The 22,179-nt window shown below is 43.1% G+C and overlaps 1 protein-coding gene across 3 annotated transcripts in view; it reads right to left on the bottom strand.

The window, feature by feature from the left end:
* The window catches only part of LOC124788124 (collagen alpha-1(XVIII) chain-like), a 674,174-nt gene that overhangs the window by 457,512 nt on the left and 194,483 nt on the right, over nt 1-22,179 (bottom strand). The gene's annotated exons all lie outside the window — the stretch shown is intronic.

Genomic DNA, 22,179 nt, shown 5'->3' with positions numbered 1-22,179 from the left:
GCTAACCGTGCTTTGTAATATCAGCGACATATTTGTTTTCAGAGACGTTAAAACTGTCGAAGATATCAGTTCGTTCATATTATTTCGTTGGTTTGTGTAACATGTGCGATCTGTTAGTTTTGCCCAGTAATAATAAATGGATAAAAATGTAGTCAATAAAAAATAAAATATGTAAATATTAATTTTATAAAGTCTGTTATGTTTCGTTTAAAAGGTTGCTTCATCTTTAGACCAGAATATTTGCAAATTTTTCGTTAGTCTCATTTATACTAATAAGAGAACATACTAGACATCACATAACAGCAATAGAAGAGCTGCAAAAACGTCTAAGAAGGCTTAAAAGTAAAAATAAGTTCTAAACAGTCTAACACAAAATACGCAAAATTATATACACTTTCCAGTTCCAATAACAACAGGGTATTTCAGGTGCCCCTACCTGTGAGTCTTATGCAACCCACAATGCCTTCAAAAATCACATGCGAGATCTTCATAATCACTCGTTCGATAGCGCAAAGTATTAGTCCTACAGAAAAAAACGAACAGGTCCTCTTTGTAAGAAATTTAATTTACTTAAATTTTCCGCTGGAGGCCACTGTTTTTGGAGTTATTCGAGAAAAACGCGCCTGAAGATCACGTCTGTACGTTTTTTTAAATAATTCGATTAATGAACATACCTACGACGTTTCAGCATCCTGCGGTGTCTACAGTCCACACTGCAGCACTTATTATAACCATACACTACTATGTATTATTTTTATGCATGTTCTATAGGGCCTCTGATGATGAGCATGCGCTAGATACCGGTCCACTAAAATAAAAAATATAAAGAAACAAGCAGTCTTGTCTTTATATGCAAATAAAAATGTCGCTTATCAACGTCTGTCCTACTTTCCAAACTCAACTGGAACTATCCTCCAAACTTGTTGGACTAGTACTCTTGCAAGAAAAGGAGCTTAAATGAAGTCTGGAAGGTGAAAGTAAAGCTGTGAGATCGGGTGGCGAGATTTGTGTGGATAGCTCAGACACACTACCAATATTCACGCCTCAAGCAGAACCCCCGCCACGTCATCGTGTAGTCATATTCTGTTACGGAAAGTTAGGTGTGGGAGGAATCCCTGCACCGTTCCACAGGGTTTTTATACCAACAAGCATTTCACCACTCACCCGTTCCCCCATTTTAGAGGAGTTATCCACGGACACATTGGAGCAGGGTTTGATGGAATGTTCGTCTAAAATTCCTTCCGCCAAAAGCTAAATACACTTGGTTGGAAGTAATTTATGGGAAGGCTGCAACTAGAGGGAACTTATACAACATCAATCTAATTCAAGACACACTGTGCAGAAAATCTCAGTTACTGGATATCCTTGCATAAAGATTCATTTCTTGTGAGTAAAATGCAAGTTGGTAGAGAACAAGGAAGAAATTGGCTTTAATTACCAGAACGAGCCCTACGGCCAGCGACTACAATGTCATTTTCCAGTCGGACTGGCACATGATTCCAAGAATCGAACACGGGTAGTATTCATTCATTCACTACTCAATAACTGCAAACACCCGGACACATTGGACTATCAGGCTTATCTGCAACAACAATATTGGATCATGTGGCAACAGTCCGGCAGAAAACACCTTGACCTGTTTCAAAAGTTTTAAATCATCTCTCTTAGTTTGCACGGAAGAGGAATGGAAGATGGAATTGAACAAGGACTGACGAGGCTCTTCTGGTGCAGTAATATCGAAGAAGGGACACATTTATTCTTTTTTACGTTTCACAACCGGATAAATTTAATTTCTAGAATTGAGATTAAAAAACAGGATAAGTGCGAGAAGGCCTCGAGCTCTGAGGGTTCTGTACAAATTTAAGTATACAAGTGATGATACTAATAATTTATCGTGGGTAAATGGCCTGTTGCTTCTACTGCAAGCCACTTCGGAGACTTGCGTGTCCCTAACCTACAGCAGTTATCCAACCGGGGAAAGGGGGGTCTACATTTTAACTTGCAACCCGAGCCAAGTGGCGCTTTTGGCGACTCCTCACATCGTTGAGAGGTGAAGCGTAGGTCAAAACGAAGACTTAATATTCCGAGGTCTGGCCGAGGTCAGCTTCCGCGACCTCCCGATTTCCAGGCATGCCTTTTACGGGTAGACTACCATGTCCGACATTATAGATAATTCATCTATAAGTTTGTGAGTATCACAATATGTGGCTTGCGTGGCCGTATCTGTTGCTACTTTCGCTTGGAAGCTTAAATTATTTACTAGAAACGGTAGACCCCAGCAGCTGATATAAATTTCAACTTGACCACTACCTGTTCCTGAGAAAAAAGGGTCTTGACAGACAAACAGACGGACAACAAATGAAAAAAAGTCATATAATTACAAATAAACAATTTTCCGATTTTTCTTTACTCCCACTGCGAAACCTGCCTTATTGTCAAATTTAATGATTTTGGGTTAATGAGAAGCATCCTATATGATGAGTAAGTGTGCAAGTATCGATATACAGGCCATATCTTTCAACAGCAGTCACTTACAAGTTTAAATGTTTCACACCGCCAAGGAACCGTAGATCTTAGTATGACATGAATTTCAGCTTGGTACCTCTACCTGTTCCTGAGAAAAAGGGGTCTTAACAAGTGGATGAACAGACGGACAGACAGACAACGAAGTGATCCTGTAAGGGTTCCGTTTTTACTCATTCAGATACAGAACCCCAAAAAGAAAAGAAAAGAGAAGCAACCAGGGAAAAAAAGTTGAAGAACGCAGCGTGAGAAGCTAACCATAGAAGGCACTTTTAGAGAGACAGGATGGGCCATAGCAGCGGAGGAAGGGAGGCCGAAAGTAAACAGATAGGGGCCGCGTCTAAAAATATAAAAACCTTTGGTAAGAGCAAAGTTGCGAAAGGCAAGGTTCTGGATTCGACTCCCGGTGATGCACACAGGTTTAATCTGACAGGATGATTCAAAACAGGGCACAGTCCACAGCAGAATGAAAGTTTTGACCCTCAAAAATTTCGATGCAAGTTCTCCGTCTGAGTCTGTTTTCAAAAAACAGCGAACCAACGACACGCTGTCCCATTTTTCCGCTCCAGAAACTGACGGATCATCAGTGTTGAATGACTTCCCCAGTCAGGCACGGCAGTGAAGTTCCACGGACGCGCAGTAGCTCTCAGCAGCACGATTTAACACTCCACATCTGGGAACAAAATCGCTTTACAAAAATGTCGACACAGTGATTTAATACCCACTCACAAAGGAGATGCCGACTGGTCTCGTCCTGCAGTGAAAGCTTTCGGTGCATTTTTGAATCGTTTAAAGTTCGACGCCTGTGAAGGTGTGTACTTTTGTATTTTACAGAGCACTGCGGCGGGACGAAAACTAAGCTGTCCACAGCCGGCTCCAGTGTCCTCCAGCACTTGTGCGGGTAAATATTTGTCCGCCACGCCATACTCGCCGAATTCGCCCGCCTCGAGTGCTTTCCTGTATGTCCGCTGCCGCGCAGCTGCACCGCCGGAGTGCTGTTTATACTTCGTTTGGCAGGGCCTGTTAAGACGTGTAGCTTAAACGAAGTTGACTATCTAATGGGAACAAAAAATTCCACTTTGACGAAACATTTTGCAGCTAAAGGGAGAGGAATCGACGATTTCTGTTAACAAAAAAAATGGTTCAAAGGGCACTGAGCACTATGGGACTTAACCTCTGTGGTCATCAGTCCCCTAGAACTTAGAACTACTTAAACCTAACTAACCTAAGGACATCACACACATCCATGCCCGAGGCAGGATTCGAACCTGCAACCGTAGCGGTCGCGCGGTTCCGGACTGAAGCGCCTAGAACCGCTAGACCACCGCGGCCGGCCTTCTGTTAACACTGGCGTCACAGGGAACATATGGTGTACAGTACTAGTTTGGGAGGACTCAACGAACTGATTGAGAAAAAAATGAAAACGTCTTATTTTAAGTGCATTTGGCAGGTAACAGCCCCAGCAGTGGACACTGGGTCTTCATTCTGACAGTACGCTGTAATGACCATCTCAACGTACAGTTTTTAAACGTGCGCGCACCGGTTATAAATCCCCCCCCCCCCCCCCCCCTCTCGCCCCGCTGCAGCCGCTCAATGCCCAATCGCGAAGTAGTGTACAGTGGCGTAAGAGCTTTGTGAGACATTGCTGGGTTGGCGCATAAATTCGTACTGTTTTCCGTAAGTTTAACAAACACAGCAGATACACTTTAGCCGTCAGTAATATATTCTCCTTCACTATTTATAACAGTCTTCCAACGCTGCGGAGCTATTCGTTTCCGTGACTGCAGAAATCACGTGGTTTTGAGGCGAAGAACACGTTTGGAGCGCATTTTCACTCGGAAAGCAAGTTCCTTGAAAGTTGTTCGATAGAGAGCGAGCCGGCCTCGGTGGCAGAGCGGTTCTAGGCGCTTCAGTCCGGATTCTGATAGTACGCTGTTATGACTTCATAATGTGTAACTTTCACAATTCGCGCGTACCAGTTGCCACTCGCTCCGCCCACTGCAGCTGCCTAATGTCCGAGCGCCAAATACACTACAGTGGAGTAATAATCAGAGCCCTCCTGCTACCGTCGCAGGTTCGAATCCTGCCTCGGGCATGAATGTGTGTCATGTCCTTAGGTTAGTTAAGTTTAAGTAGTTCTAAGTTCTAGGGTACTGATGACCACAGATGTTAAGTCCCATAGTGCTCAGAGCCATTTGAACCATTTGAAAGACTTTGAAACACCCTGTGTATAAACTGATGCGCCCATCTCTACAGTGTGTCTGGCGCGTAATTTCGTAAATAAGTTGACAGCTTGTGGAGTACAAAGCGTAAGTGATGCAGACGAGTTTAAAAAGTGTGTAAACACAGTAAACTAAAGTTTCCGCTAAAAACAGGTGAATTTAGGTTTATCAGTGATCTTGGTCACCCATGCAGTCTGGCGCCGCGTTAACCCGGATAAATGGGAACTTGCTGGATTCTTGTTGAAGAAATTTTAGGACATTGCTGGATTTTGTCTCCTTCCACTGATAACTCGCGGCCAGCGGTCTCCCGACTGACATAGCGCTTTCATTCAGAGACGACGAAATTACGCTTCCGTCGCAAAAGTTACTGCTACGCGGGACGTACATTAATGGCGCACATTTCAACACCTCTGGCGTATAATACTAACATATTGCCAAGCTGTCCCCGTTCGTATAGAAGCATGACGCGAACATATTTGTCTAAACGACAATCCCTGATACACTTGGATTACTGTTACGCAGTTCTCCCCTGAAATATGGGTGGAGGAATCCAAAAACATCGGAATGCATTACTGACTTCAAATCGACGGCTAAGTTCTCGGGGGAAAATTCAGGGCAAATTGGCGATCACCGTATTAGACTAATACACGTAGATACGCAACTTAAGATGTTTGCGTGGAAAAAATTTAATCTGATGTCGCCAAGAAGGTAACATTCAAAATAAAACTGTTCATCACCTTCAAAGTAATCTATATATTTCTCACTTGTTTATGACGTTACTGGAAATGATCGCCAACGCCTTTTTTTTTGTCTCTATCAAATCAGCTATGTCACGTCTTCGGACGTCCGTCGAAATGCGATGCTAATGCTTGTGGACCGTAACCTGAAGGATTTAATTCATTCCATCATACCGATGTTTACTGTGTGAACAATTATTAAGACGAGTATGAGGAATTTATCACCATTTTCAAGTGCATGTGACATCAAAATGGCTCTGAGCACTATGGGACTTAACAGCTTAGGTCATCAGTCCCCTAGAACTTAGAACTACTTAAAGCTAACTAACCTAAGGACATCACACACGTCCATGCCCGAGGCAGGTTTCGAACCTGCGACCATAGCGGTCGCGAGGTTCCGGACTGAAGCATGTGACATCATAACCAATATTAATCTCGACTGTTACGCTACTTCTTTAATGACACACTGATTCATTTTAGTTATTTACGTTTTATTTGTGAATCATAACATAAAAATGTTCGAAGCAGTGAGATCTCTGGCATCAGCAACCGATTAGAAACCGCGGACTTTGATACACTGAGCAAAGCATGTTACCAGCGTCAGAATATAAGATTGGTACACAAATTCGTAGAGTTTTTGTTCTGCATATTGGTATTGCAGTTATCTTTATTTATCGATTGTCATTTTCCATTTATAGTTCACTACTGCTTTTTGAATTTTCAATTTGTCATTTTTTCATTTGTAAATAATGAGTGGAGCTCTGGACGCTAAAAAAAGGAGTGCTAAATGGAGAAATCGGAACATTTTCGACACATTCTTCTGTTTCAGCTTATTAAAGGGTTTTAGCACCGCAGGCAGCCAGAAACATTTGCACCATGCGCGGCGATAATGCTGTTGGACAGTGCAAGGCAAGGAAATGGTTTTTTCGTTGGGTGGAGGATCTTTATGACACTAGTGACTCTCCACGTTCAGTAAGACCTACGGGGTTTGATGAAACGCATTGATTCACAATGATCCACATCAGTGTTCTCAAGGAATGGAAAATGTGACGAATTGTGATCATTCCGACATCGTGAAACATTTGCACGCAGCGGAGAAGGTACAAAAATCGGATGTATGGGTACCGCACGCTGTAAGCCAAAATAACAAAAATCTGCAGGTGGCCATGTTTGTATCTCTGCTTGCTCCTCATCAGTCGGTTCGTGAACAACACCGAGCATTCCTATTCCGTATCGTTGCCGTTGAGAAGAAATGATGTCTTTATGATAACATAAAGAAAAGAAAGTGGTTGTTGATCCCAAACAAAGCAGTAACTTCCCACAAAAGAAAGTTATGCATCTGTGGAACAGCGTCTGTGTACTGTACTACGACTTTCTTCACTGAGATATAACCATCACTGCTGACGTTTATTGTCTACAACTGAGGCGTCTTGCAGACGCAGTCCAAGAACGACGGCCAGAAAAACTGCATGAAGTGATGCTACGCGACGATAACGCCCGCCCGCATTCTGATAGACTCACAAAAAACGCTGTACAGGAGCTGGGTTGGGACGTCATTCCGCACCCACTTAATTCACCTGATCTTGCGCTGTCATTTTCTCACCTTTCCTCTGTCTATCAAAAATGATTCAAATTGCTCTGAGCACTATGGGACTTAACATCTGAGATCATCAGTACCCTAGAACCTAAGGACATCACACACATCCATGCCCGAGGCAGCATTCGAACCTGCGACCGTAGCGGTCACGCGGTTCCAGACTGTAGCGCCTAGAACCGCACGGCCACTCCGGCCGGCTCAAAGTCTTTGCGACAAACTTCTAGAGGTAATGGGTCATATCATGGGGAACTTTAGTTAGAGAAAAAAATATATTCACTTAGCTTCCCGGCGACACAAGGTGTCTTTTAGTATTCGCCCGCCCTGGGACGAAGAGATTTCTCCGTACTAGCAATGTCTACTTACCAGCTGTGTTGCATACCACTTACCACTGCACTGATAGAGTGATTTTCAACAAGAGAACCACAAAAATGAGTCTCTCAAAGCCGAAAAAGATATTTTAGAAGCGAAAAAGGGACTTTAATTTTACTCAACCCAAACCTTTTCTTGCAGAGGAGATGATGGGATTATCGACAACACACATTGCGTATGCACACAGCAGAGTGGCTAAACCCTTCCAATTTTCAGGGGCATAACCAATAGCGAAGCACGCCTAGCGCAGCTGGGAAGTGTCAGTCAACATTTTGTCTCAAACAAAATTTGTTCCGCACGGCGTGATCTATCGCCCCAAGATGTTTGTTAGCAAAGAATTTGAAACAACCGCGTCACCGAGAAGGAGTTGTGTGTGATGTATACGAAAGTTGGTGGGCATGTTCCTGCATCTGAAAGATGATATCTGTATAAGTTTCACGCCAGTCGCATAAGAGTGGTGCTAATAGCGCCACTATGATGACGCAAATCAGGTTTGCTTTAAATACACGCTGTAGGGCCGTGAGTGCTAGTTACCTTCGGGATCGGACGTGGTGACGTTAGTCAAGAATGCCTTTAAGGCGACAAAGACGCCATTATAAATACCTCAATGAGTTTGAACGGTATAACGAACTGTTACAAATCAGTTACTTCAAGAACTGCTCCGAGCTAGACGCCCTGTAGCGTGCATTCCAATGACACCAAACCAACGCCAATTCCGACTTTAGTGGTGTCGAGCGAGAGGTCAATGGAGGGCAGGGTGGAGGTCTGTTGTGTTTTCAGATGAAGGGTGGTTCTGCCTCGTCGCCAGTGATGGCCGTGTGCTGATTAGGAGGCCGGCTGAGGGCGTGCAACCAACCTGTCTGAGTGCTAGGCTCACTGAATCTTCAATTGGATTTATGGTCTGGGATGCGTTATCCAACGCACCATAACTGCATATTTGTTCGTCAGTATCGTGATTCGAGCTGTTGTGCTGGTATTCATGAACAGCATTCCAGGTGGTGTTTTCCAATAGGGTAACACTCGCCCACATACCGCTATTGTAACCCGACATGCGCTACAGATTGACACATGTTGCCTTGGCCTGCTCGATCACCAGATCTGTCTCCAGTCGAGCACGTAGTGGAGCACATCATCGGGCGACAACCCCAGCGTCATCCACAAACATTACCCATCCCTGTATTGGCCGACAAAATGCAACGAGGATAGAATTTTATCCCACAAACTGACATGCGGCACCTGTACAACACTATACACGAACGTTTGAATACTTGTATTCAGCATTGTGGCGGTTATATCGGTTTTTAATTACCAGCATTTTGCAGTTGCTATGGCTTAACTCGTGCTTATGTTAACCAATGATCTTGCAATGTTTGTCACTTAAATATCTTACCCAGACAAATGTATTCCCGAAATTTCATTACTCTGTATTAATCATCTTTTGGTGCTGCAGTATTTTTCCGTCAGTGCATTTATTCTCTTTATTTTGAAATTAACTGATGATGGTCGTATATTATGACTCGAATCTCTGACGGCTTCATCACCACACACACGCTGTGCACCCGCAAAGTATACATCTGCGTAGTCATGGAACATTACCATATATAGCTTCACCGTTAACTGGAACTAACATACAACATATCAAGTCAAACACTGATTATCATGGACACTAGTATAAACTAGGCCTAGTAATACTTCGATTTCGGTTTAAGTTAGTAGAAGATGCACATATATACATTTATATTTCTATCCAGGAAAATCAGTGTTCGTCTTGGTATTTTGTTTATTATTGTCAGTTAAGATGAAGCTATACGTCATAGCGTTCCATCTTTATCCCGATACATACTTCGTGGATGTGTAGCAACTTGTCACAATATAGGCCTGATGATAATGCCATCAGAACTTCGAAATCGGTCGTAATAAATGAACATTACCAAACACAGGTGCCTAATATTATTTTCACAATAAAGAGATTAAATTGTTATTCTACACAACAATACTGTACTTCTCATCATTTCCTGTCAGTTCACTTTGGTGAAATAATCGCCCAGTTTTTTTCCTTTTCTGTTTTTCATTCAGTTTCTCCCGAACTACGATTATTATTTTCTGGAAAGTCATATACATATACGAGTAGTATATTCCAAACGAAAATATTCTTTCCAATTGTAACAATATGTCAAGCATGGTTTTTTATTTTTTTTTTTTAAATCGCCGAACCATGATCGATAATCTGCATACCGAATAATCCACTACCCGATAATCGGACGGCTGCTGCAAGTTCATCGGGCACTTTCTCCAGTGGTAGTCAGGAAAAGAGCACCTCTGTGTACATAAACATTCATTAAGCTAGGAGAGAAGCCTGAAAAGGTGATTTATCCAAGCAGAGAGAGAAAGCGAAATGCTAGTGTGTGCGCTCCAGCGAATTACATACACGGGAACTGACAGCAACGGGAAAGCATGCAGTGTGAGCTGAATCGATAAGCAGTAAGGTGGAGTGGCGATATTCGTTGCACATATGGCTAGAACTGTTTCACGAAATCAAGTATAAACGCCACCAAAAATTATTTGTAATACACACCAGTTGTACTATGCGGCGTACCGGCCTCGAAACGATTGGAATCCTAACCGGTAATATCGCAGTAAAACCAGTCGCATCATGTTATTTTTCTTTCTGTGTAAATGGGTACAGTTAGTTTGTGACTTGTTGTGAACAAGGAGATATTAACTATAGGCACCGTTGATACATTTCTCATATTTGGCTAGTTCCACAGTACATCTCCTAGCGCTTAAGAATTCTCTGAGGCAAAAATGGATTATGAAATTCTTAAATATTCTATCAGTATTTTTCAGAGTTTTTTAGTTTGATTCCAGTAGAATGTTCAAACATACAAGTCTAAAATATTGAAGAGGCAATATGAAACAATGGGAGCTTGGCAAGTCGGCCATAGTGGAGCACTGCCTAGAATACGGACAAAACATACAGTTCGAAAATACAAAAGTGTTGGCTCATGCATCTACATATTGGGACTCCGTTATAAAGGAAGCGGCCGAGATTCGGTTAAACAATAACAATTTCAACAGAGACCAGGGGTACACACTCAGCAGGGCATGGGGGCAGGCGTTGGACATCGAAAGAAAGCAAAGGCAGATGTGCGACGAGGGAGCGGCAGTTTCAAACATGGCGCCTGCCCCTGGCGCCACCTCACGTCACCGGTGCTGCCACGGGCAACAGCTCCGTTAGCTGCCCGGGTCGACTTACGCGCACGCGCCACATTGGATCGATCTGATTGGCTGCTGATGATGTCATCATGCCTATATAAGCGAGAAACCGTAGCAGCCCCGGCACTCAGTGAACTCCTGACTACGATGGCGGAGATGGTCATCGAAAGCTCGAGCATTTTATTCGCATTGATGCGGCTTGAAAACCGAGAACTTTTTATTCAAAAGTTTTATAGACGTAGTTTAATGGAGTAGAAATATATCAATAGGGAAATATAAAATTTTGATGTGCGTTAGAGTAAGAAAAGGGAACGCGAGTTTGTCAAAGAATATCGACAGAAGTTATTAAAACTCAGGAGGGATCCAGCTGCAGTATGTGAAGATTACTAGACTTGCCTATGGGAATGGTGTAACATTAATAAGTAGCTCGAAAACAGAATTAATCAGAGTGATGCAAAAGTATTAAAAAGCGGCTAAGAACACAGGGCTGCGTGTGAATTAAGAGAACACAGAATATCTGGTCATGAGTAAGGAAGTTCGAACTGATGCACCTTTGACTGCTTATAGATTCACCGCTTCAAGTGCACAGGGAGCTTTTGGTAAAGAAAGCAGAACGGATATGTAAATAGGTGCCCAACTAGCACCAACTGGCAGAACAGTTTCCAGTTTTATCAATATTTTAAGGAAAAGACCATTTTCACTAACCTCGAACTTCGCCGTTATGAGTCAACTATCTTACCACTAACATTACATGGATGTGCAACTTACATATACAAAAAGTTACGGCCAAGCTTTCAGGAAACAATCCTCACACACAAAGAAAGAAAATATGTTACGTGGACATGTGTCCGGAAACGCTTACTTTCCATGTTAGAGCTCATTTTATTACTTCTCTTCAAATCACATTAATCATGGAATGGAAACACACAGCAACAGAACGTACCAGCGTGACTTCAAACACTTTATTACAGGAAATGTTCGAAATGTCCTCCGTTAGCGAGGATACATGCATCCACCCTCCGTCACATGGAATCCCTGATGCGCTGATGTAGCCCTGGAATCTTTTCTTTATTTGTGTCTGAGGAATGTTTCCTGAAAGTTTGGCCGTACCTTTTTGTAACACCCTGTATAGAAAGGAAGATAAATAAATACTTCATATTCAGAAACAGATGAAGATATATTTTTGATATGCAATTAATGAAAAAACATGGAATGGAAAGAATGGAGAACTACTGGAGTTGTACAAACACTGGAACTTCATCGAAGTGCTAAAGAAGAGAAAATTGAGCTGGACAGGTCAAGTGGCAAAAATGTCGGAGAATATACTACATGAAATTGCATTATCTGGGGTAACAGTTGGAATGAGAGAAAGAGGAAGACTCAGAACTGGCTGGCGAGACGACATCTGAGATGACACAGCTAGGATGAGTATAAACTCAAGAGTGGCCAATCAATGCCCTCGACGCGAATAAATCGAAGAGGCAGGTAGAGCATGCGTATGGTCGATTAGGCTCTTGTCACACGTACAGTAAAGTAAATTGAGGAGCAATTGCCGTCGAATCAAGTTCTTTTCAGGAAGACACCGGACAGACTTGAAAACTCGTTACACAGCAAACTTTTCTTTTAGACATGCATCTAGTTTGTCTCATAGGTTTCTTGCTTTTTGTTACTTCTCATTGTTGAACGTTTCAGAAATTCTCCTTTTCCATACTCATACCGTCGAGCTCAAAAATGGAAGTAATCAGTATTGTGGGCAAGTGGTGATTAGGTATAATAAACCTGATTCAGAACCGGGAAATGGAGGAACTAAGTGTTCCCATAATAGCACCTCATGCTGTCTTCGCCCACGTAGCGGTGATTAAGTCTAACGGTAAGGGTGGGCGGAAGCAGCAGGTGCTTCTCGGATGCAGTCAAGTTTACGAGCGCACGTGAGCCTGCGTTACCCTGCTCGGCGTGGTGTGCTCTGTATGGAGGCAGGCGTCTACTTGTTCCTGAGTATTGTTGTCGCCTTGAGTCGGAGCTACTGAAAACACTATTGTCTTGGTTTTACAATTCCTGATTGCGGCTTGCGAGCAATTGGCACACAATATTCAATTCTCGACCAGCACATTGTAATCAAGTCGTAAAAGAGTAGCATTATACACAGAAAAAAAGATTATGTGACTCGTGGTCAGATTGTGACAACAGTCATCTTAATAATGGCAGTACGTGAGTACCACCCGTAGCATCATTTCATGACTGTGGAGAATTTTCTAGGAGGGAAGAAACATTCAACGATAGTACAGACGAGTACGACCATCTTTGCGGAATGGTGCCCGAGAAGAATGACTGTCGGTAGACATCTTTTGGAGTTGGAGTTGCTCAGATTTTCCCATTACGATCATTTCAAAGATGAGTTTGCGATGATCATACTCGTATTAATTATGCACTTTTCTGTCTAGAAGGCACTGTTAACTTATTAAATTCCAACTAAAGTACATGTTTCGGCAAGCTGTCACTTGTTTGTATCACTAACCATTTGAGATTATATACTTTAAGTTAATAGCTGATAATGGCTGAAACATCCAATGTAATTAGAACTACATAAGTGAAAGGTACGATCTAGACGGAAACTGGAATATAGACTATCTCTAATTTTATGAATACGTGCAATTTTAGGATAATATGCGGTAAAGTAAGCTGCATAGTCTCCTAGTTTCAATGAGAATGTGAAAGAAAATGACACTCGTAGCTTTGGATTTTCGTTTAAATTACACTTTACACAAAAAATTAAAGCAGTATTTACAATACGTCGCACGACGCCATCTGAGCCAAGCTGTTTCGGTTAATATTCCACAACGTAATTTCAAAGCAAAGCTGATAAATTACATTTTCACACGCAGAAGGAACTTGATAAAGGAAGTTAAATTAAACCTTTTAGGTCTATAACTTTTAATTGCTTTCATAACGAATCTGTACAAGTAAGAGCCGTTTATACAAGTGCAATAACACATTTTGGCGCCGGACCTGATAGTTTGCTAATCTCAAACGTTTTCATCTAGCCCGCTCACTTTTTCTAGTCTTCAACATTAGTACACTATTTAGCCATCAGTACTTACAAAACAGAACTTTTAACGTAGAAATGGACATACTCATTGCTTCATTAAAGTAACAAAATAGCATTGCCCCATCATTAGCAAAAGCAGAAAATCTTAATTTTTGAACCCAAAATTAAGTATTACATTTTCTCTAAAAACGTGTTGAGAAGCCGGCTGGAGTAGCCGAGCGGTTCTAGGGCGCTACAGTCTGGAACCACGCGACCGCTACAGTCGCAGGTTCGAATCCTGCCTCGGGCATGGGTGTGTGTGATGTCCTTAGGTTAGTTAGGTTTAATTAGTTCTAAGTTCTAGGGGACTGGTGACCTCAGAAGTTAAGTCCCATAGTGCTCAGAGCCATTTGAACCATGTTGAGAAGTAGGTTTGTAAAATCACCAATTTTGTATACAAACAGTTTTGTACCTAACCACTAAAATGATTGTTCCTTCTGTAAGGATCTGTGATTGGATTTGAAAACTGCTAACTAAAATAAATGTTATCATACATCTAAGAACTGCCTTACCGTACCATTCTTTATTGGAAGATCTGTAATGCTTATAGGGAATGGTATCCTAAGTTTACTCAATTCGGAGAGGAATTATTCTCTACGTTTCTGAAACTTAGAACAAGCGCAGAGTTAATGATAAATATTTGCAGTTTCTGGATAACTGCAACCACCACAAGGGTCTGAATTTTAAGCGACACAAGTGAGCAGGGTAGCTGTCGTGATTAAATCCCATTCGAGTGATTGTAGAGATTGTTCTGTGGTGTACTGACGTGTTATGAAACCAATGTAAGCAAATATGTTCTACCTGAGCATAATGGGTGATTAAAAGCCTGAATTTGAGGGCATTGCTCCACCATATTCAGTCCAGCGTGACTCCGTTGCGGTTATATAAGCACCGACATGTACGCAACGGGTTAGTGTTGTCTTTGAACGGATACTTTTTGATCGCCCCTTCGAAGAAGTCAGTGAATGGTAACTGGTTATCACGGTAAGCTCTCGATATAGCATCATTCTTGGCCAATTGGTCTACAGTTTCGTTGCAGAAACGCTTGTGTGAGCGAGTTTACCGCTGTGTTTTCAGCAGTTTCCCATCTCTGTGGCACTTAGCGTGCGTTTTGAAACAGAAATAATTGAAATATCTTCGTCGTTCTTAGTTAAAGAGTACTGATAGATGTCGCTGTTTTTCCTGTATAGTGATACGTTATCCTTTCGAAGTGACTCGTTTTCGGACACGAGAAGGCATATCCACCTTCGCCTTCTGACGCTATCCTTGAATTATTTATTTATGGATGGCTTGGCTCCATTTTTAAAGGATGTTTCTGCTAGTCCAAACAGAACACTGGAATGTTACATGAGCAGAGGTGGAAAGGCCATTCACCTACAAGAAGTCTTCTCGATGTTATGATACCTTTGGAACAGTGTGTAGAATTTCACTTTTCTTAATGACTGGGTGCGTCGTTAACGCTATCCTTTACAGTATATATTTTCTGGGAAGCCATTGCCTAAAGCGGAGAGGCATTTCCAGCGCATCTGCTAATAGCCCGTTTATATGATCTGACCTCATCGACGCAGATGTGGTCTGTTACAGCTATATTGTAATGCATCTAATAGATGTCCGTGCACGTCGCACTTCTCATAAATTAGTTATTTTGTGCCATTATTTCCTTTCGCGTTCTATCGAAAGTTGAAACCTCCTGTCGAATTTAAACTGTGTGTCGGGCTGTGTCTTGTAAACTAGAGGAACGTTCCTACCATCTGAGCTAGTCAGCTGCACGTCTCACTGCCAGACTGAATTTCACCCTCCCACGTAGGTTCTCCGGGTTCGAGTCCCAGTCCCACACGCGGATTAAAGCTAGTAAAGGGTGCCGAATACACACCTTAGATTGTAGGCGATTTGCAGAAAGATACCAGAATTTAATGTTGAGTTCCCATCCCCTTCCCCTACCTGATATCTATTTAGAGTTCTCATAATGCGAAGTGGGGTAAATGGCAACAGTACCCAATGTGTCCAGCAAATTCAGTTGGCGTGAACACAAACCGAGGTGCATGATGCTTAAAATAGTGTTTTCACACTGGGTAGGAGTTCGGTTTATGTCTCTGTCGGGTTATCGAATTTTGGATAGCTGTGGTTTTCCAGAATCGCATGTGGCAAATGCTGAGATGGTTCCCTATGATGGGCACAGCCGGTTCCTTTCCCCATCCCAATCTAGTTCAGGCTTGTGATTCGTCTCTAACGACCCCAGCTTCAAAGTGCAAGAGCCATAACTTCGCTTCGTATATGTTTTGGTAAAACCGAAATACCTCAGACCATAATCACTATTTTAATAGATTGCTATAGCTGTAATGTTAACAGATCATGCTGAACCAATATCGAGCAGATGAATAATAATATTTTCACACTGCAGATTAAAGGAAACAAACAAAGTTCAGGATGACTGACAACAATAACTTGTTATTAACTGCAGCAGTTGCATGTACCACAATTGCGCTGTGTGCACATGCGGAAGAGATGCAGGGGACTGGTTCAACTGGTTCTGAGCACTATGGGACTTAACATCTAAGGTCATCAGTCCCCTAGAACTTAGAACTACTTAAACCTAACTAACCTAAGAACATCACACACATCCACGCCCGAGGCAGGATTCGAACCTGCGACCGTAGCAGTTGCGGGGTTCCGGCTTGAAGCGCCTAGAACCGCTCGGCCACCGCGACCGGCGAGAAGCAGGGGGGAAAAAAGGAAACGTACCTGGGTGAAGTCGTGGGTTTTACGACGACACGATAAAAGCATTCAACAAAACTTGTTACATGAGCTTGTAGTGGAGGACGTCAAGTTGTATATCAATTGCTTAAGAATAGATGAGCATACATTTCTGAATGTGCTCAGTGAAGTGTATTCTCATATCACAAAGCACAAAACTCACTGAAGAACTGCTATATCTGCAGAAGACAGGCTAACTGTAACACTCCGATTCCTTGCTACAGGAGAGAGGTTAGGTTAGGTTAGGCCAGGTCAGGTCTCCAATCTTCTTAATCAATTTTTGTATTCAGGGTGCCTCACATTGTAAAGCGCCTCATCAGCTTCATACATCTCTATTAATTTTGTAGTTGTCGGTACATACCAATTGTATTTACCGGCAATGTTTATAAAAACTCTAAAGACGACAGAACGCTGCAGCGATGCTAGCGCTCTAGCGCTCCACGTGGTAACATGTCACATTGCAGTGAACAGAAGACAAGCGACTTCTTTGATCAAATCTACAGCGAGGCCCTAGATTTGATCAAATATTTGACGACATTTGACAAAGTTCCCTATTACACCATCAAATTTCTTTGACAAAGATATTTGACAAGGATATTGGACAAAGAAATTTGATAGTGTAATACCGGCCTAACCAACGGCGATTACGTTTCAGACCCGAACCACTGCATTATTAACATTTCTGACTGACGTTCAACATTTACATAATGAAACGCATCACAAGTGGAGAAGACAATGAAATGAGATATTACTTCATGATAGTGCAGAACACTTGACTAATATCCGCTGTGGCAGACAGATAACGGCGCCACACGAGCGGAATCAGGACATCACCAACAGAAGGCAACGGTCACAGATAAATTTCCTCTGAAAGCTGTCAGCATCACGTCAAGTCCTTAGCGGAGGGAGAGTGCTTTATATCTAGAAAGCACTTAGGAGCGCCGTCCAGGATCGCTTAAGCCTCGCAACGGCTACAGAGCTTCCAGCAGAAGCAAAGAGACAGTGGTGTATCAGCTGACTCACCGAGAAAGCCACCCTGGCCGCAGCAGCAGCTGACTCCCAGCTAGGCGAAAGTAAATTAGTTACAATTGTTAAGCCTTCCTTTGAACTAGTACTTATATTACTTTCCATGTTTTATACCCCTTGTAGTTGCCTTGTAGTTAATACAAACTGTTACAGAGACACAGTTTTGAGTATGGTGTTAATGCTTTCCCTGCTTGCTCTTTTTATATTTGTATACTGCCCAACGTTTTACATTTTACAATGCAGTACCTCTTACTGATATTGCATAAGCTCCTTATATATTCTGTAGTTATATTGACAATTCTTTCTTCTTTTAATTGGTTTGTGTGTCGCTCTCCATGTTTTATATCTCCTGAAGTAGCCTTGTCAAGTACTAATTTTATTTTATTTTATTGGTTTTGTTTGTTAATATAAACTGTTATAAAGGCTAGCTGTTCCAATTTTTTCCTGTTTACTCCATTTATATTTATATTTATATTTATTCAATCTATTAGTTTTTACATTGCACTACCACCACACTGTCAAAGATGGTTAGCCGGCCGGAGTGGCCGAGCGGTTCTAGGCGCTTAAGTCTGGAACCGCACGACCGCTATGGCCGCAGGTTCGAATCCTGCCTCGGGCATGGATGTGTGATGTCCTTAGATTAGTTAGGTTTAAGTAGTTTTAAGTTCTAGGGGACTGATGACCTCAGACGTTAAGTCCCATAGTGCTCAAAGCCATTTGAACCACTTGAAAGATGGTTATATACTGAACGTTTCTGCTTCTGTCTAGATATATGACTACTTCTCCAATGTCTTTTACAAACATTGTAACGTATTGATGACAGTAATCAGCAAATGTCTGAAGATAGCCTTGCAATCCGAAAATCTATTACCACAATACAAGTAATACTGTAGAACAAAAGCAAACTAGCGCTTTTCATTTTTAAATGAACATATTTTTCTGCTTGCTTCCCCGGCCCTCGAACCCAGTCACAATGCCGACCACAACAATAGCGACGTTTGTACCCGCAAAACCAATTTTTATTGCTAAGCAAAGAAAAGCGCACACCGTCTTCAGGCCACGAGTGGCCCATCGGGATCATTTGACCGCCGTGTCATCCTCAGTTGAGGATATAGATGGGAGGGGCGTGTGGTCAGCACACCGCCCTCCCAGTCGTTATGATAGTTTTATTTGACCGGAGCCGCTACTATTTGGTCGAGTAGCTCCTCAGTTGGCATCACGAGGCTGAGTGCACTCCGAAAAATGGCAACAACGCTTTGCAGCCCGGATGGTCACCCATCCAAGTGCCGGCCAAGCCCGACTGTGCTTTACGTCGGTGATCTGGCGGGAATGTTTTTTGCTAACACAGAACTGAAATAGTGGTTTTAAGATCTGAGTAAGACTTTATTGGGTGATCGAAGTAGATTGGACAGCATGAATATATCGTAAGTGGTTCCAGAAGTCGGAATGAAGTCCTCCGAAAACTGTAGTACAGAAAAGGACAAGTACAAGGTTCTGTCACTTTACCGTAAACACCTCTTATGTTCGACGTTAATGTGCAGTAACCACTCAAAGACGGCAGGTGGCCGCAGGTATATAAAGCGTATAGAGGGGATAGTGGGAGGGGGGGGGGGGGGTTGCGGAGTGTAGGTCGTTGTCGTAATGTGGAAACGAGGCGATTTATCTGACGTCCAAAACGCCATGTTCATTGGTTTGCGGGACAAGGGTGGATGCATTTCTAAAATGATAAAGTTTGCAAACTGTCTGCGTGCCGTCGTGGTCAAAATAAACCTGTATGGTAAAAATGCTCGATCCAAAACCGACATCGAGGCAGCAGTGGTGGCCCAACGGCCAGAGATGGCAGGGGTCAAGGGTGATCGACGGCTGCGGAAATGTGTACGAGTGAGCAGACTTGCAACAGTTGAGCAACTGACTGCCCACATGAACCCAGGGTTGGTTCAAATGGCTCTGAGCACTTTGGGACTTAACATCTGTGGTCATCAGTCCCCTAGAACTTAGAACTACTTAAACCTAACTAACCTAAGGACATCACACACATCCGTGCCCGAGGCTGGATTCGAACCTGCGACCGTAGCAGTTGCGCGGTTCCTGACCGAGCGCCTAGAACCGCTAGACCACCGCGGCCGGCCATGAACCCAGGGGCTAGCAACCATCTCCTCAACGACGCGACAGCTCAGCCAACGTTGTTGTGTATGGTCTCCGCAGCAGGCGTCTGGCTCGTGCCACCTTACTGACTGCTGTTCAGCGGGACGCAGGCTGGAATTTGCACGCTAAAGCTGCAACTGGATGTCCACTAAGTGGCGACTTTTCAGATGAATCTCGTTTTATGCTCCATCGGACAGATGGGCGTTGGCGCGTACGGCGTGAAACGTCTGAAAACAAGCACCCTGCTACAATGGTCGGAGGTGTCCAGACCGGAGGAGGACGCGTTATGGTCTGGGAAATTGGCAGCGTTATGGTCTGGGGAGTGTGTTGGTCGCGTTCTGTGGCTGATCTCGTTATTCTGAAAGGCGCAGTGGGTGAACACAAGTATGCACCTATTCTTGGGGATCCTGTCTATCCCCACATGCAGTTTGTTTTTCCTCGGCACGATGGCAGCAGGACTGTGCAACGTGTCACACAGCTCGTAGTGTACGTGCGTAGTTCGCTGAGCACCAGGTTTAGTTTACCGTACTCAGCTGTCCACCAATTACATCGGACGTAAAACCCAGTCGAGAATTTGTGGAACGATCTCGAGAGGGCTGTTCGCGCCAAGGGAACCTCAACCGAGAAACGTAGTGCGGCTGGCAACGGCACTGGATTCGGAATGGTTCCAAATCCCTGTAGGTATCTTACAGGACCTCAATGATTCTTTTCCTGCACGTCTAGATGTGGTCCGCGGTGCAAAAGATGGTTATTCAGGCTTTTGATACGGGGTCAAGTTAATGTGACTGGACAGTATAGTTCGCTGCATTGGTAATAAAAAAAAATGTCGTGTGACTAGGGCCTCCCGTCGTGTAGACACTTCACAGGGTGCAAGTCTTTCGATTTGACGCCACTTCAGCGACTTGCGCGTCGATGAGGATGAAATGATAATGATTAGGACAACACAACACTCAGTCCCTGAACGGAGAAAATCTCCGACCCAGGCAGGAATCGAATCCGGGCCCTTGACATTCTGTCGCGCTGACCACTCAGCTACCGAGGGTAGTCTTTGGTAATTTATTTACCGAGATAACGATGGGGATGAAATGATAATGTTTAGGACAACACAACACTCAGTCCCTGAGCGGAGAAAATCTCCGACCCAGCCGGGAATCGAACCCGGGCCCTTGACATTCTGTCGCGCTGACCACTCAGCTACCGAGGGCAGTCATTGGTACTTTATTTACCGACATAATGAAGTAACAGTTTTTTTATATGACGATCTTGTTTTCCTATCGTCATTTCGGACCTTTTGGAAAGAGATGGTCATTGATGTAAAGGGTACATCGCTAAAACTTTCATCTGTTTTATTTCGTGAATGGTTGAAGATCTCAAGACCAGGTTTATGGCAAATGATAGTAGACATGCGGCACGCAACTTTTTTCGCATGCGAAATATTCTGAACTCTTGTCTCAGTGGAGATACTGAGGTAAGTATTTTTAGAATGAAACTATATACTTTTTAACGGCATTCTAAAGCTCTTAAAAACACTGATACAGTGATATGACGCTCGTTGACGTAGGCTTTGTAAATTTCACAAAAGTATCCGGGAACTGCGCTGAAATTGAAAGGCAATGCTGTCGGAATCAGCTACTGCGGTGTAAAATTCGCCATATGGCAATCTCATGCTAAGCTCCGACGCTATACCCTGTTAGATGATGTGGCTATGCCACTAACATAAAACATATTTCCTCTTTGACCTATTTTATGCGCCATAGCTACAAGGTCAACTTCTATTGTTATAAGTGGAACTTCTGCAGTATCAGAAGGAGCTTAATGTGTGTACATACTCATGTTTCAGTGAGCAACTGCATTGGAAAGACGTCAAAAATGAAAAATCTGCAAGCTGTTTGCATCTAATGGGGTTTCTTGCTTCTCAACCTCCGTGGCTTAAAGCCTTCCCAACTCCTGTCACATTCTTCGAGTCAGTGCTTCGTCGACATATCTCACCCGTCTTCTACACTGCCGACCTTGTTTCCTTTAACCCTCTGTGATGCAATTAGTTCCACTCATTCAAAGATATAAAGTTTGTTACGATTTGCAGTGAAATTTTCGTAGCAGTATCTAGATAATTGTCTAAATAGATTCTGTAAGTGCCAAGGCAGGCGAAAAGGCGCTCTCCCTCCTTCCGCCCTGCAGCGCTTCCAACCAACTTCAGCGATGTTTACTCCTTCAGCAGAATGAGCTGACCAATAGTGCATACTGGGAATATTCGTTCCCCCTTTGTTTGCAAACGATACTTCACGCGTAAACAAACTTTTGCATAGAAACGCGGCAACACCCTGCCGTTTATCGTAGACATCTTTCAGAAAGCTATAACCCATTTTGTAAGTTATTTGCACGGAGCTGTCGAGGGAGTGAAATGTGGAGAAGATAAGCCGTGCTGGAACGTAGTTTCTGCAGAATACTCTTTCGGGTGATGACACTCGCTATTCAAGCTTCCTTGCAGTAACATGTGATTTCTGT

Source organism: Schistocerca piceifrons, chromosome 3, assembly GCF_021461385.2.
Source record: "Schistocerca piceifrons isolate TAMUIC-IGC-003096 chromosome 3, iqSchPice1.1, whole genome shotgun sequence".
In the NCBI taxonomy this organism is placed as follows: Eukaryota; Metazoa; Arthropoda; class Insecta; order Orthoptera; family Acrididae; genus Schistocerca; species Schistocerca piceifrons.
Note: the sequence above shows the minus strand (reverse complement) of the source record. Positions and strands in the feature narration are given on the sequence as shown.